Raw genomic sequence first — 17,639 nt, forward strand, 5'->3', positions numbered from 1 at the left:
TTTGTCTGTTACCTTCCTCAAGGTGGGTTAGCAGGGCCGCAGTTCTGATTCCTGTGTTTAAGCTCGTAACCATCAGGCCAGGTGCACTGTCTTAGGGTCTATGGTCTGTTAGACACAAGGACGATCTGGAGACACAGCCATCAATTAAACTCTGATGGCGGCGGCATCTCTCAGGGGAGAGGTGAAGATACTTTCCATGTGACCAATTTCCATCTCATTTATAGATTTCACAACAAAAATTATTAATTGTGTGATCATAAGATAAATGATAGAGTGATCTTTTGAAAAGATTTAGAGGTCCCTAGCTTAGAAATCTGCCTGTGTGGGCTGCCGAGGCTGTCTCGTGAAATGGGGAGAGGAAGAGGAGCCACTTGTCGTTTCTCGGGACCCCTGTGGGTTATTGGAAACCGAGACAGGTGAAAGGTAAGCAGGTGAGACTGTTGTCCAGTTTCTACTCCATTTCCACTGCTAAGGGCTTTGAGCGAGGTTGGCGTTATGGGCTGAATTGCTGCCCCCCAAAATTCATACATTCAAGTTCTGACCCCCGGTAACTCAGAATGTGGTTATATGTGGAATAAGACCTTTAAAGAGGTGATTACGTTAAAATAAGGTCACTAGGGTGGGCCCTGATCTGACTGGTGTCCTTGTAAGAAGAGATCAGGACACGGACCAGGGAAGACAGGTGTATGGGAAAAACACACTGTTCTCCATTATTCCCACTCCACAAACACACCCACTGCGCTTCCGACACCAGATCTGTGGGCTCCGCCCCCCTACACTAAGCAATTCTCTGTGGCACCAGTTGGGTGTCCACAATTCATTTCTGACAATACCCGGAGTTAGTGCAGACCCCACGAGTTAAGGGCACACTCCCACGAGACTGCCCACCTTCCCGCTTCAGATGCCAATCACAAGAAGTAGGCGGGTCCCCAGCTTACCCGTGACGTCGGTTTGATGTGGCTGCAAATTGGAGGTGCCCCCTGCTTGGATGCCATCAGTCGCCGGAACGACTCGCAGGCCTTCAGAAAACATTTACTTTTGTTTACCAGTTTATTATATAATATAGGCCGTGATAAAAGGGCACACAGAGAATGAAGAGATACATGGGGCGAGATCTGGAAGGTCCCTAAGTGCAGAAGCTTCTGTCCCTGTGACGTTGGAGAGCACCACCCTCACCAAACCGGAGCAGAACCACTCAAATGAGCTCTGATAAATGAGAGATCTATGAGAGTAAATCATCACTGTTGTACCTCACTGAGGTTTTCTTTCACAGCATAAGTATAGAACTAATTGAAATAGAAATACAAGGGATCACTAAGTGCAAATTCAAGATTAGTATCAATAATAATCAAAGAAATTTTGATCAGCGGTGAAATTTTTCCCATTTATATTGGCAAAGATAAAAAAAAAAATGAGAACACCCAGTGCTGGCTAGGATGTGAGGAGATAGCCATTCTCGTACACGAACGGTATGAATACTTTATCTCTGAGTTTGGGGGCAGTTGGTCACACGGCACGATTGTAACAATAGCTTAATCAATACAACACCTGTCACAAGCTGGACCAGCCACAGAGCCATAACTTTCTCATCCTTCGGAGATGAACATTCGACTCAAGCTTGGCTAACAATTAGAGACCTGCCCCAGGGCTTTTAACTAGGAACCAGAGAGAGTGAGTCTCGGTCTCCGTCTGATGGTGAGGTTATGAGGTGTGGCCATAGAAGCAGCTGGTAGACAAGTTGTATGTTGAAATCCGGTCTGAACACATGAAACCAATGGGCAGAGAGAGATGATCATTTTCAGCTTTTTTATTTTGATTGTCCCGGACATTTACCTGCTTCCCGCCTCACCCACTGCTCAGTTACGTGAGCGAATGCATCTTCTTTGGTCTGATCAACCTCGATAAAGTCCTGGCTAATATACCTGCCCACCTGTCATGCAAACGGGCTTCTTCTCGGGTCAGCCTCAACCAATGCCCACGCGATTTCCAGCCGTGAACGCCAGGAGACAACAAACCAATTGCATACAGAACGACGGAACTTTCGCGACAACTCGGTCCAACTTTCTTATTTTAGAGATGAGTCGATGAAGACACAAAAGAGGAAGGACTTCCTCGAGGTGACACAAAACACAACAGGCACAAAATCTGGGCCTCTTGAATTTGAAACATACCAAGAGAATATTTGAGCTGAACAGAGCATTTCTATTCCATTTGGTCTCCCAGGAAGTCTTTAGGAAACTCACAAGTTAAAAACTTTTCTTCCAAAAATAGAAAGTAATGAGAACATCCAAACTTCAGTGCTGGGTGTGCAAATTGAGACAAACCTTTCTTGGAAGACAGTTGGACAATCCAGTGAGTTCTAATAAGTTATAACAAGGAGCTAATTTTACAAGTTAAGGGAAATATTACATGCGAAAATCTTCATCACTGAATTTTTTCATAACAGAGAACTATGAGAAACAATCCGAAAATCCAACAGAGGGAATTAAATTAGAGATGGCCTATCTTCTCTTCAATGAAATATTACTTGGTCGTTAGAATTCGAGTGTGTGCCGGAGTGGGGGAGAGGGAGAGAAAGAAGAAAGAGAAGAGGGGAGGAAGATTGGGATGGGGGAGAAAAGAGAATTCTGGAAGAATATGCACCAATATGGCAATCGACTCTTCAGGATAGACTTATTGATATTAGGGTTTGCGTTTGTCTATTTGTTTGGCTTTCACTTTTAGAGTTATCTATATGGTTTGGGTGTTTTATCTCCGCCCCAAATCAGAACCACAAAAGACTGTTCCAATATAAGCAGACACCTCAGCCGAGAAATCCTACGTAAGCATCAGGGCGTATGGCGGTGGTACCTGGTCTTTCCTGAGGACCTCGGTTCCAAAACCACCAAGGCCCTTCCCACGCGTGGGTTCGCTCGCCCTCACACCCTGTGGCTGAAAGCTGGCTCGCAGCCGCAGAAGTGGCCAGGGCCACACTGTTCCTTAGGGAATTTCTTGCCCTTTTTCTCCTCGCTTCTGTTTTCTCAATGTGTTTCCTTATTATCACCCGGATGTTCATCTGTGTCCTTCATGGTAAACCCGTGATGATCGATTAAGCGTTTCCCAGAGTTCCATGAGCTTTTATAGGAAATTTCCCAGCCCGGCCGGCCTCTGAATGAGAGGCGGTCTCCTGGGACTCGGTGGTTAGTGTCAGATGGAATTAGATTGTAGGACACCCCGTGGGTGTCCTCGGGGGCCGCGAGAATGTCTCGGTGTGGGAAACACTCACATTTGGTGTCAGCGGCGTTGTGAGCCGAGAAGCAGTTTTTCCCTTTAGTCAGCGATTTCACATGGTTCGACCTGGTCGGATTATTTGAAAATTGGGAGGAATTGAAAGAAGAATCAGTAACCGAGAAGGGAGGGCTCGTGAAACCCAAGAAATGCCAGACGCCTGGACTTGCTGTCATTACTTTGCTAACTGTCGTGGGGTGTCCCCCTGACCCCTCCCTGGGGCTGGCTGCTACCTCGCCTCTGAAGCACCCCCCTCTCTGCACGGTTGGCGGGCACCCGACAGTAAAACTTTAAGAAAGGAAATGCCAGTAGCTGTAAGAGTGTCACGACTTGGTTTTATGCAGCAGTAAGGAACCCCTGGCCAATTGTGGAGTTTGGCTGTCCGTATACTTCACACCTTGTTTAAAAAAAAAAAAAAAATTTTAATAGAAACCTCTGTGAGTTCATTGTACAGCCCTTGTAACTCGTAAGGGTCACTGGGTGACAGGGAGGCTGGGTTTCTCAAAGTAAGTTTCAGTGAGAGATCGGATTTTAATTGAGCGACGCATATCCCTGCGTAGGTCAGAGGGTGGCATCGATACCGAAGGCAGAAAATGGAAAAGAAGGTAAGACACGATTTACAAACGCTTTTAGGTGCAGACCGGCGGTCTCGCCCTGGCTCTCCTCCAGCTTACCGCGTGAGCCGAAGCAAATGACTTATTCTCTTTTAGACTTAGTTTTCTCTTCTACACAATGGAGCAAAAACTAACATCGCCACCACAAGGGGCAGTGGAGAGGATGGATCGAGATACTTGCATAAATGACATGGCAAATAGAAAATGTCCAGTAATTGGTCGTTAATTTTATCGCGCGTCCTGCGTCTGGGGCATGCTGCCAGAAACTTCATACGTGTGTGTCGACGATTCTATGCAGCAAGCGTATGAAGTAAGCATGTTTATCTCCATCCCATGTGAAAAATAAAAGTGTGTTCAGAATGCTGAAGTCACCTACCTGTCTGAAATCACAGAGCGAGAAAGAGTGGCAGCTAGAATTTGAATCATCAAGGAGGGTTCGGATAATTTGGAGGGCTAATGTCAATTGCCACTTCTTTAGCTGTCTCTTAAAATCCTAGTGCCGATTCAGTGACACTTGGACAAATATTTATCACGTGGAAACTCACTGCCAAATGCAGCTCTAGGTGAATGCCATGCGATCTCACTTACAGCTGTTAGGATTTTCAGTAGTTTGACTAAAATGTCAAAAAGAAAGAGAGAGAGAGAAAGAAAAATAGCATCTAAATAAGAATAAATGTGAGGGATGCCCAACTTATTTCCATAACCTGAGCTACCTGAGAAAGCTTCCAGAACATTCTGGGAAGGGAGAGTCTGCTGTTCCCAGCTACCCACCTGCTCTGTAGAGACAGACAAGAAAACTCTCCGGACTGGTGGAGGGACTTGTAATTCTTATTAGTTCACTTTTATAGGGCGTGTGTCAGAGTTTTCTCAACCCACAGGGGCTTGTGGGCAGACCCACAGAACTGGCCCACCATTAAGGGAGGCACCATTGCCCCACGCACGACTAAACCAGGCGGAGACACACAGGCTAATTCCCCTGCCTCGCCCCCCTCTTTCACACCTGCAGAATTATGACCCAGAAACAACTAACTCTTCATTGGGGAGGCGGGGAACCACCCACAGACTGGAAGAGCTTGTCACACCTAGGGCTGGCCAGCCGCCCCCGACCCCGCCCTCAGCCCCTGTCCAGAGAAATAGACAACTACCCTGGAGCTTTCTGTTAGCCACCTGATTCCAGATACTTCCTTTGTAGCATGAGGGAGAAAGACCACGTCCTTTGCCGCGTCCAGCGAGTGGTAAGTCCCGCCAGGTCCAGCGTGTGGGAACGGTGGGAGATGGAGAAAAGAAAGATCAGGAGGCTGGGATCGGGAGGCCCACGGTCCGCTGAGGGCGGATCAGGGGCGCGCTTTTATTTTTGCCAAGCCGCTTTTATACGAGAGCATACAGTCGCTGGCTGGCTAAGATGAGGACATCCTCTACACAGTCACCCAGCCCACACCCTGCTATGATCTCTCGTAGTTCCGTCTGCTCGTGACCATGAGCAACACCGCATTGGTCCCCGGTCAGTTCGTCCTTCCCCTGCCCCCTGGAGACAGGATCGCAGATTGGAGGCCTCCACATTGGGGAGAAGAGCCACCGATGGGTTGGTAGCAAGAGCCCCCATTATTTGACGGGGCCAGGGCTGGCCTCGTGGCCCGTTTCCCTGCAGTAAATTGCCCTGGGCGTCATGATGAGATTTACATTCATTAGCCAAATGCCTTCCTCACTGACGTGTAGAACAAATTCCAGGTGTCCTGGGTTTGCTCACCTCGCTACCCTGAGGGGCGGAGTGGCCTCCTTGCCCCTCAGCCAAGCTTCTGCTGGGACATTCCCTGGCAAGGTGTCCAACTCTGCCACAGCAAAAACAGGAGGCTGGGATCACCTTTTCCTCCTTTGCCCCGCGGGCCTTTAAGTTGCCCAAGGATTGAGTTAATGCAGCAGCTAATGCAGCTCCCTGTACATAAGCCGGCCCAATATCAACACATATTCTAATAGAGTCAGATAGCATACCTGTCTCCCTATGGGGTCTAAGTGCTGTTTGGCAGAGTTTGTTGGCAAGCTGTTTTCCTGTTATTCCTCCTGCCTCAGCGTCAGACACTGTTCTAGACACTGCCTGTAAAAGACGGGAAACAAAGTCCCGGTATAATTCATCAGGCCCCCATCCTACTCCACTGAGCTCCTCCGACCGGGCTCCTGCTGGAGGCAGACTGCACCAAGCCTTCACAGCACAAATGTGAATTTGTTGATATGTCTGTGGCATCAGATTTACATCCTTTCCCTCCCCGGTCAACATTTCTATTGTAACGGGAACATTATTAGCTGTATTACGCCTTGCTTGCTGCCCGCCGAGGTCATACCTATTCACTTTTCCACAATAGGTGATCTGCCCCCGAGCAACAAGCCCTAGCTATTGCTTTCCAGTCATAGGGAGGCAAAGTTTCATATTGCAATCCGTCAAGCAACGCCAGAGTAACGGGAGCAGTAGGACCAGGGGTCGCATGGGTCCGTTTTAAATCCTTCAGTGTCTTAAAAGGAACAGCTGAAGGCTCTCGGGCCATCTGCCCTGATCGTTAAGTCTTTCTGTTATGGGGGAAACATGGAAGCCTCCCGTATCATCTCCTCTTTCTCTACCTTTCTGGATTCCCTGCTTTCTACTCAGAAAACTTTTCCATAACATCAGTAGCAGACTAGTAGTCTATGAAACATCAAAACGCCACTTTAATTTTGCATTAGCTTACTTTCGGCACTTAAATTTCCCATCTCGTTTGGCTTAATCACATAAAATTTCCTCCTAGGATTGCGCTTCACAAACCTTTTATTACTGCCCTCATTTCTTCCATTTGCTTCTTCTCACTCATTCAGAAATAACCAACTTTAAGACAAACACCTTTCCTTGAATTTCCTTCAAAATAAATCTCTATATTTCATATCTTCTGATGCCAAAAACATACATTTCCCTTCTCATCATAATTAGAATTCCTGGATGTGGCTCCATAGTGTAGCGGTGAGCACGTCTGCTTCACATGCATAAGGTCCTGGGTTCATATCCCAGTGGAACCATGGTCCACGGTCTACGGCCATGCCACCCTGAACAAGCCCAATGTCTGATGTCGGAAGCTAAGCAGGGTCAGGCCTGGTTAGTACTTGAATGGGAGACCACCTAGGAAGACCAGCTGCTGTAGGCATAAATAATAATAATAATAATAAATAATTAAAAATAATAATAATTAGAATTCTCAATGGAACCGCCATGTTACCTGTAACGCAGACAGACACAGATCAGAGGTCATGCACATATTCATATTTCCCCATTAGTATTTGTAACTTCGCTGGGGGTGCTGATGTAGCTGGTTAAAGTCCATTCCTGACTGTCCTCTCCTCCCCCAGCCTGCGGATCTCTGCGAATCTCCCCCTCTATTTCTTGCTCATACTCAGGAGGCAGTGGTGGCCGAAGGCGGTGGAGGAGCACAGAGGTCCTCATACCCCTCCAAGTCCTTCACAGTGCAGCAACTAACTCATTACCTTCTCCTCTTGAGAGTCTCTGAGCCTCCCGGGTAGAATCAAGACAATCTCTTTTTAAAGCCCGTAAGGAGAATGTAAAACTGGGGATCTTATCAGGCCCCTCAGAGGTACAGTGCCCTTGTAATTGCTTCCCAATCTTCCCCCAGGTCTGACTATTTACAGTTCCCTCCTCCGGAAACCAGGGACACGTTACTTGCACAAAATATTAAAAAATATAAAAACTCGGTTAATTGCTCCCCTTTCACTTTATAGCCTCTAGCTCTACGCATACCATTAAGCATCTGTATAAAAAATATTGAGGTCCTTTGACCCTTGTCGCCCCATGTTTTGCTCCTGATTATTACATCCTATTCCTTAAATTCATTTAACGCGCGTTTTTTTTTCCTTGAGTTCTACCGGGCTGTGATCTGTGTTTTCTCCCTCCTCCTCTTTTGCGTATTTTTTCCCTAGGGGGTCTCCTCGCCTTACCTTTTTTTACGCCTTCCCATACTCAGGTCCCTGTTCGGGCGTTACTTGCCACATTCAGCAAGTGGTAAATCCCGCCACGTCCAGCATCGCTCTGGAGAACGTACCTGAGTGGGAACGGTGCGAGATGGAGAGGAGAAAGAGGACAGGAAGCTGGGGTCAGGAGCCCCGTGGCCCACTGATGGCGGAGCAGGGTCACGGTTTTATGGGTGCAGGCTGCTTTTATACGAGAGCATACAGTCGCTGGCTAAGATGAGATCATCCTCTGCACAATCACCCAGCAGTAACGTCTGCTCGTGGCCATGAGCATACTTCCCTGTCTCTGAGCAATACGGCATGGGTTCCCCAATCGGTCCGTCCTTCCCCATTCTTAGGAGGGTTCATCGAGGCGAGGCAGCCACCCACAGACCTCGACCATCAGCTTGCTGCCACCTCCAGTTTGGGGAGTTTTTTGTTCCTTCAATGAATATTTTTATAGAGTCATAATCTTATTGCTGTTGTTTTTTGAGATTGGAGATTCTGAGTTTTGCAAAAGTCGCATCTTCGCTTCTGCTAATATCCATTGCGCTCACTCTCATTAACGATTATAAAATGTAAATGTAAATGATAAGATCATATTTAGGGCTCTATGAGATCAGCAGCAAACACTCGCATTATTTATATTACTGTGCCAAGCGTTGTTCTAAGTATTCTACAATGGGAGGTGGGGAAGGACTTATTTAATCTGTATAACAACTGTGTGGTTTGGGTTCTCTTATGATCCCCACTTTACTGATGAGAAAACTAAGGCTAAGGTGCCACACCTGCTAAATGCCAGAGCTGGGATTTGAACCCAGGAATCTGTCTCCAGACACCGCACTCTTAACTAGGGTCTAGACCACCCCTCTGATTGGCAAATTTAAACTACTGAGGATCACCAGTGATGGTGAGGGTATCGAGAGACAGGCCCTCATCTATGCTCGTGGAGGTATAAAGTGTCATAAATATTTAGTGTGCAATTTGGCAGAATCTATAAAAACGCTAAGCATTCATGTCTTTGACCTAGCAACTTTTAAGATCCATTCTATAAAAATCTTCAGACACATCCGCCCCCCCAAAATACACACCACCACCGCCACACACACATATAATGGTTTATTGTAGCATTATTTCGTAAGAGTGAATCAGTGGGAAAAATATGTAATAATGAAAATAATAAACACACACTATGAAAAATGTATGGCTAAATCCAGACACTCAAATGCAAATCAAAAGCAAGAATCTGAGTGTGCAGACAAGGACTAATGGTGAGGGCCGTACCCATCTCAGCACAAAACTGAGATTAGAGTACGTGAAAATCGTGGTTACAAAATAGAATATTAGAATTAAAAACATTGACAATATAAAATGAACAATATAACCAATAAGCCAGTATGGGAGGTGGGAAAGTGGGGAATAGGATCCAAATGTCAAAAGTTGAAATTTATTTTTTAATTGACTCCACAAGCTTAAATCTTCGCATGATGTTTTTGTCTTTATGTAGATATTTCCCCTAAAGAAACACTATCATTTGTCCTGAAAGAAGCTGTTCTAAGGTTTTATCCTCTATTTTATTGTATTTTATTTTCAATTATAGTTGACATACAATATCGTATTAGCTTCCGGTGTACAACGTGGTGATTAGACATTTATAGACCTTACGAAGTTCTCACCCCGGTAAGTCTAGTGCCCACCTGACACCAGTTACTACGATGTTATTGACTATGTTCCCTGTCCTGTACTTTACATCCTCGCGACGATTTTTATAACTGTCAATTTGTACCTCTTAAACCCTTCACCTTCTTCACCCCTTCTCCCTCCTGGCGTTACGTATGGTTAAGACAGGGTTTCAATTTTATTCTTTTGCAGGTGGATATCCGGATTTTCCCGCACCATTTACTGAAGAGACTGTCATTTACCCATTGTATATGCTCGGCACCTGTGTTAAAGGTCCGTTAACCACATATGCATTGGTTTAATTCTGGGTTCTCTGTTCTTTCCCTTCGTTTTATAGGTCTGTCTTCACACCACTACCATAGTGTTTTAATCACTATAGCCTGTAGTGTGGTGGCTTCATCTTTGTTCTTTCTGGATCCATTGTGGTTCCATACGAATTTTAGGTTTGCTTCTTCTGTTTCTGTGGAAAATGCCAGTGGGATTTTGATGGCATTGAACCTGTAGATCACTTTGGGTAGTATGGACATTTTGGCAATATTAGGTCTTCCAATCCATGAACATAAGCTATCTTTCCATTTATTTGTGTCTTCTTTAATTTCTTCCATTAAAATTTTGTCATCTTCATCCCCTTGGTTAATTTTATTCCTAAGCACCTTCTACACTGTTGGTGGGAATGTAAATTTGTGCAGCCATTATGGGAAAGAGTATGAAAGTTTCCCCCCAAAATTTAAAACAGAACTATTACGTGAGTCAACAATCCAACTTCTGGGTTTATATATCTGAAGGAACGGAAATCAAAAACTCAAAGAGATACTTGGGTTCCCATGTTCATGGCGGTGTTTTTCACAATAGCCAAGAAATGGAGACAGCCTAAAAGTCTATCGACATAAAAATGGATAAAATGCATATAATGCAGTATTATTCAGCCTTAAAAAAAAAAAAATGCAATCCCACAACCTGCAGCAAGCAACATGGATGGCCATGGAAGATGCTATGCTAAGTGAAATAACCCAACGAATATTGTTTGATCTCACTTATATGTGGAATCTAAACCAGACGAACTCATAGAAGCAGAAAGGTGTTTGCCAGGGGCTTGTGGGAAGGAGGATTATGGGAAGGTGATGGTCAAAGCACACAAAGTTGCAATTATGCGAGATGAATGAGCTCTGGAGAACTAACAATAAGTATATTGCATATTTAATTTGCTGAGAGGATAGATCTTAATTTAAACATTCTTAGGACACATAATAATAATAATAATAATAATAATAATATTGATGATGATGATGGAGGCAGAAGACTTTGGGAAGTGATACGTATGTCTTTGGCCTTGATGGTGATGATGGTTTCATCGGTGTTTACTTATTTCCAAACTCATTGAGTTGTATAGGTCAAATGTGGATAACTCTTTAAGTGTCCATCATATGTCCACCAAATAGCTTTAAAAATAAATATGTAATATTTTAAAAGAGGAGAGGTGGGAAAACCATGACCAATTAAAGGAGAAATTTGAGATATCAACTACATACCATGTATCGTCATGTTGTAGGTTCTGACTTCAATAAGTAAACTAAAAAAATAAGATATTTAAGAAAACATCAAACAGTTTGGGTATTAACTGAGGACAGGCAGAGTGACTGGAACTCTCACACATGGTGGTTCGGTAAACAGCTTGGCAGTTTCTTATAAAGCTAAACATACGCCCACCAAGCCAACCAGTGATTCCGCTCCTGGGCATTTATCCAAGACACCTGAAAACTATCATTCCACTCAGAGCCGTGTGTGTGAATCTTCACGGTGGCGTTACTCGTGATTGCCAAAACGGAACTAATCAAACGTCCCTCAACAGATACGTGGATAAATGACCTGTCGTACGTTCACACGATGGAAAACTACCTGGAAATGAAAAGGAACAAACTATTGGTCCTCTCGACAGCGTCGATGAACGGCAAAAACAGAATGCCAAGTGGCAGGGACCGCAATCATAAGCCTACGTGCTTACGACCCCTGCTCTTCGAAATCCTGGAAAAGACAGGACCATTAGGACAGAACTAGGTGGCCGGTGGCCAGAAGCTGGACGGGAGGGAAGGGGCTGCCTGCGAAGGGACGCGAGGGAATTCTGAGGGGCAGCGGAAACGTTCCGAATCTTCACCGTAGTGGCAGCCACGTGACCATGTGCTGCTGTCCCAACGTATCCACTGGAAAGGTGAGTTCTACTGAATGGACGTTTCTACTTCAATTTTAAAATTCTACTTTAATTTCGTTAGGGTGCTAACAGTACCCTGGTTAGAGTTACATACAGAATTGTTTAGGGGCGAAATGGTTCCTGCTTGTATCTTGAAAATACCCCAAAGAGGAAAGATGGAGAAATAGTTTAAATAAGTATGGCAAACGGGGTGATTGTCGAGGCTGGGTCATCGGTCCTGGGCTTCGCGATGCTCTACTTCCTTCTTTTGTGTATGCCTGAATGTGATAATCATAAAAAAAAAACAACAAGAAATTTAAATGAAAGAAAAAAATCACCTTGCCTGGCTTCACCGCTCACACCGTGCCAGACATGGACACATAGCTTCTCTCTGCTTTAATTTTCTCGTTACTCAGATGTAAGTAATATCGCTTGTGCTATATATAAAATTTTACGAGAAACCAACTTAATTAGCATACGTGAAGCGTTTAGGTACCTGAGCCACCGTAGGCCCTCAAAGAATGAAAGTCATAATTATTATTTAATACTGGGTTCAAGTAGGTACAGACATACCTGACGGACTTGGGGTCCGGAAGGCAGGCAAGAGAATTCAGGTTTACAAGGGGGCAAAAGAAGTTTCTTTGCGTGAGGCGGGAAGGCTGACATGCTCACCACAGGGCCCATATGTTGGGGTCGGGGGTAGTTATGGGTACAGCACAAAGTAAGGCTTACACGCTCCCTCACTCAGCCTCTCTCTACCTCTGACACTGGTGTCTCCCCAAAAGAAAGCAACGGAGACAAAAACAAAAAAGGCAATTGTCACTAGCAGCCCGAGTCCCTCTACCAGGTGGCAAGTATGAAATGATTAAACGCCTAGGTCAAGCTATCTCTGCTGTGGAACCCCGTTTAAGAGAAGACAAGAAAAAAAAGGCATTTTCCTCAAACCTACTCACCAGCACTATGGGACCATGATTCCAGGGGATCCCGAGCAGGACTCAGAATGGAGGGGCCTCGCAGCTGCACGGTAGACTGATCACGAGCAGGAATATCTCCACCTCCTTGCAGACTTTTAAACGGCCCAGAAATAGGCCTTAGTGAGTGTGGCGGGCAGTATCGCTAGACTACCGAAAGCTTTGTTGTCATGAACGCTGAAGCACTCAGCCCTGTGCAGACTGCAAGCCAGAAGCTGTGGGCAGGACAGAACGGCCAGTGGATCGATGCTTCTGGAAGCAGCTGCCAACCAGTGATGGTAAGGAGCTGGGAATTAGGTCCCAACGTCCTCACGCCACACTTAGGATAACTCTGAGGCGTGTGAGGTGGGGCGGCAGCCCAGCTGCCCACAGGGGCAGCCGAGGCGATTAGACACCTTCCACTGACCTCCCTCCTGGTCATACTTTCCCGCCTTCCTACTGGCATTTCCTAGGACTCCCCTCCAAATAAACTTTTACAGTGGAATCCTTGCCTCGGGATCTGCTTCTGAGAAACCCAGGCTGTGAGGGTCCACACACTGGTGTGGCTAAGGGAGGGTTCGGCCTTCTGACGGAGTTGTTGAAAGTCAAGCAATGGGGCTAAGAACACTGGGATTGGGAAGGGCAGGAGGGAGGAAGAAGGAGAGATGAGGAAGGGGTGGATGGAGAGAAGGAAGGGGGAAGGAAGGAAGGAGGGAGGGAGGGAGGGAGGGAGGGAGGGAGGAGGGAGGGAGGGAAGGGAAGGGAAGGGAAGGGAAGGGAAGGGAAGGGAAGGGAAGGAAGGGAAGGGAAGGGAAGGGAAGGGAAGGAGGGAGGGAGGAAGGAGGGAAGGAGGGAAGGAGGGAATGAGGGAAGGGAAGGGAGGGAGGAAGGAGAAGAAAACTAAACCAATAAATAACGAGCCCATTGGTTGCCTGGTAATCAAACCCACATCATGCATGTATATTGAATAAATGGATGAATTCATAAATAAATGAATGGCTAGGTTAAAGCTTCCCTCATTTCAGCTTTGTAAGGCTTAGACCTCTGTTCTTCTCTGAACAGTGTAACACCCACAGGCAATTCAGAAGTGATGCTAAATACACTGACACCAATTCCGTAACAAAAAAAAAGCACTTCTTGGAATTCCGTTTTTCTTCTCTACAAAGTGGTGATCAAACAGCGATGCCTATCAATGAGAATGCCACTGCCCTTCCTCAGGAGCCCGCGAGAGGACAAAACATAACTAACCCTCGCCTAAGAGAAAGGACTCTTTTAACAGGGACTTTTGTTGGTGATGGTTATGAGCACGGAGCCGTCACTATGACGACATGAACAAATCACGTCATGGCGATTTTCCAGGGGACTATCATGACACCGTGCCTGCCCTGCGCCTACCGTGTACCGTGACGTAGAGGCTCGATTAACAGTGGACGAATGGATGGATGCCGTCAACGGGTGTTTCTGACCTCATTTGTGTCTTCCATTGCCCAATAATTTAACCCCCACTCAAGGGCTCCTTGGTCACCCGATCACTGCCTGGCCTATTAAAAATGTTGATGCCCACTCACCTTCTCGTTAGAGCCTTCCTTTCAAGTTCGAAGCGTGGCGTGACTTGAGGATTCGTGAGGAGAAACACCTGCTTTCACGCAAATCTATTACGATGCACTCGCTGCGCGGACACTTTTCCCCTTCGATTCGTGCTTGGGAGATGTGACTGAAGAACAGTGGTCACTGAGAGTCACGGGGGAAAACATGCCTTTGCAGGCTTTTGGTGGAAGTTTCTGGGCATGGTAAGGGGTGAGCCTCATTCCTAGCCAGTGAACGCAGGAAAGCGGATGGCGTAAGTGTTTTTTTTTTTTTAAAGGGGGGAGTCGATTTATTTTGCAGGCAGAAAGTTTATACAGCTTGAGAGAATTATTTCAAAGGAAATGAAACCCACGGCATATGATGCTTACGGGGCCTCGTCCGCCTCCCTCCTCTTTGCCCAGCTATGAAAATGAGAAGCTTGCCCCCCAGCCCCCGCTCCCTTGCCCCTCGCACACGCAGCTCTCACCATCGCTGGCTTGACAACAGGGCAGCTCTTGTTCGAAGGGGCTCCGTGTCGTGGCCTCAGTGGTTCCGCTGAAGGATAAACTTTAGCAAGTTCTGCGAGTGTCGTGAAACTGGTCGGTCCTCGAAGCAAGCGATCTGGAGATACGAGCCACCGGCTTCTGAGACAGAAAACCTGGCCTGCACGGTGTCACTCGCCTGTGAGGCGACCCTGAGCCTCGGGTTCCCCGCTTATAAAGAAGCTGGTGGACACAGTGCTCCCTAAGGTCCCTTGCAACTCTCGTATGACGTTGTAGGAACGATCAGACCGCATATGTTTACTCACGGCTCTGTCTGGCGCAAGTCCTCCAAATGTCTCGTATTCTCGCGTGGGCCTCCTGTTCTCTTGAATTCCATTTCCCAACGGTCACGCCTTTATCCAGTCATTGAAAATCGTTTATATCGAATGCCAATTTACAGGCCAGGCAATGCAGCAGGCGCTGGGATACAGCAGCCAACCAGACAGAGCGCTGCCTCGTGGAGAGTTTTCGTTCTACTGGGGAAGGCGCACACAGTGTCTAAGGAAACAGGTGAGTAAGAACGCAGTCCCGGGTCATCGTTCGTGCTAATCGAGAGGCACAGTCGTGCCTGGGTCTGGATCCGCCCTGCCAAACTGTGAGCAAGTAACGTAACCTCTCTGGGGCTGCCTCAACATCCTCATCTGTAGAACGGGGGGCGGGGGGTGATCACGTTATTCGTCTCCCGTAGTGTAATCGGGAGAACGAAAGGAGTTAACAGAGGGAGCGCTTAGCACGGTGCCTGTGTGCGCCTTAGCTGCCATTACTCTCGCTGCTTCTCCTCTAGTTTCTCCCTCTTTTCTCGCTCTAGGCCTTTGGAGCCCGGCAGGTCCCGGGTCAGATCCCATCCATCTCCTACTGGCTGTGTGACCTTGAATGAGTCACTTCACCTCTCCGATCTTTAGTTTTCTTGCGTGTGAAAAGCGAATGACGATGATAGTAACCACAACGACGACGATGATGATGATAATGATAATTCCTTCTTCTACGAAATAGTATTGTGAAGACTAAATAACAACATGTAGAACGTTCTGGTCCCGATCCATATTTCCTTTCTTCTCTCTCTCACACACGTTTCTGTTTACAAAGTTTCTTTTCACTGTGACGCTACATTGAAACATTGGTGATGAGATTTCTAATGCAATCGATTTTCTTCTTATGCGTGCGATGCATTGAAAAACATTATTCAGACACGGTATCTGGGCTTCCCCCAGACTGCCAAAGGGGACTATAGAAATGTCTCAGGCATGGCCAGTCCAGAGCTTTCTGATGGAAGCTTATAACTTGTTGTATCTGCTTGAAATTTCTCCAACCTTAAAAATTCATTATTCAATGGGTGAAATAACACCTGAAATGAATACGATCTTGAATGTCAAATGTAATTGAAAAATAAAAATAATAAATAAATAAAATGATGAAATAGTTTAAAAATAAAAAATTGGAGGGAGGGAAATGTCTCCTTAACATATCCATGTCTCTGACAGCCTCTGTCTCTGTCTGCTTCTCCCAGATCTCTGATTTCTTTTTTTTTTTTTTTTTGTATTATGATCTCTTTGGGCTTGTCCATACATGCTCTGAAACATATCTCTCATTGCCCCCATGGCTTCCACAAATTAAAAAAAAAAATCGTGGTAAACTACGGATCACATGAAAGTCGGCATCTTCGCCATTTTCAGGTGCACAGTTCAGTAGCATCGAGTACATTCGCATGGCTGAGTCACCATCGCCATCATCCGTCTGCAGAACTTTTTTCATCTGGTGAAACTCAAATTCCGTCCCCACGAAACACCAATTCTCCCTCCCCACAGCCGCTGGTAATTACCATTCTACTTTCTATCTCTAGGAATTTGACTCCTCTAAGAACCTCATGTAAGTCCGATCATACAATATCTGTCCTTTTGTGACTGGCTTATATCACTTAGCATGTCCTCAATTTTCATCCATACCACAGCCCGTGTCAGAATTCCCTTCCTTTTTATGGAGAAAGAATATTCCATTGTATTGATATACCACATTTTGTTCATTTTTCATCTGTCGATGAACACGTTGCTTGCTTCCTCCTTTTGGCTATTGTGAATATTGCTTTTCACAGCCCGAGTGGAATTGACCCGGAAGTGGAATTGCTGGATCATACCTAATTCTACGTTTGGCTTTTTAAGGGACCACCACATCCTTTTCCACAGCGGCTACACTGATTTCTGTTCCCACCAGCGATGTGTGAGTGTTCTGACTTCGTCACACCCTTGCCAACACCTGTTAATTTTCTTTCTTTTCTTTTCTTTTCTTCTCTTTTCTTTTGTTTGATAGTAGTCATCCTGACAGGCGTGAGATGGCATCTCATCGTGGTTTCGATCTGCATTTCCTCGACCTTTCCGTGTGCCACGCCTTCTTTTCCTCTAGTCGATAGCAATCCCGTTGACTAGATCATAGAGAGAGTTAGTCAGGGGCACAAGGAGAGCCGAGTTCAACTCTATCACTTACCGGCTAGTGTGTCATTGGGCAGGGAACTGCCCCTCTCTAAGCCCTGTGTTCCCAGCCATAGAATGGAGCCGAAAATCCATCAACAGGTAGAATAAGAGAGACGCTGGAGAACACAGACAGAACCAGGCTGTCCTTTGATTCCTGCGAGTACGATAAATGGCTATGACCTTGGACAAGTCTGTTTCGCTCTCTGGGCTCAAGAGTCCTCATCTATAAATGACGGCGACAGTAGTAGGACCTCCCCCATCGAGTTTGTTGGGGGGAGGCATTAAATTAATCATCGCAATGAAGAGCTTAGAAGAAACCTGGACCGAGTTACATGCTCAACCCATGTTATTACAATCTCTCAAAGTTTCATAGTGAGAATTATTTTTAG

General features: G+C 46.0%; 1 non-coding gene across 1 annotated transcript; it reads left to right on the forward strand.

Annotated features, from left to right (window-relative positions):
* The first annotated feature begins 6,847 nt into the window (after window positions 1-6,847).
* On the forward strand, window positions 6,848-6,920 carry TRNAV-CAC. The gene has a single exon. It is a non-coding gene; the product is annotated as a tRNA-Val (tRNA).
* The last annotated feature ends 10,719 nt before the right edge of the window (window positions 6,921-17,639 follow it).

This window comes from Rousettus aegyptiacus, unplaced genomic scaffold (assembly GCF_014176215.1).
Source record: "Rousettus aegyptiacus isolate mRouAeg1 unplaced genomic scaffold, mRouAeg1.p scaffold_m13_p_5, whole genome shotgun sequence".
Lineage (NCBI taxonomy): Eukaryota > Metazoa > Chordata > Mammalia > Chiroptera > Pteropodidae > Rousettus > Rousettus aegyptiacus.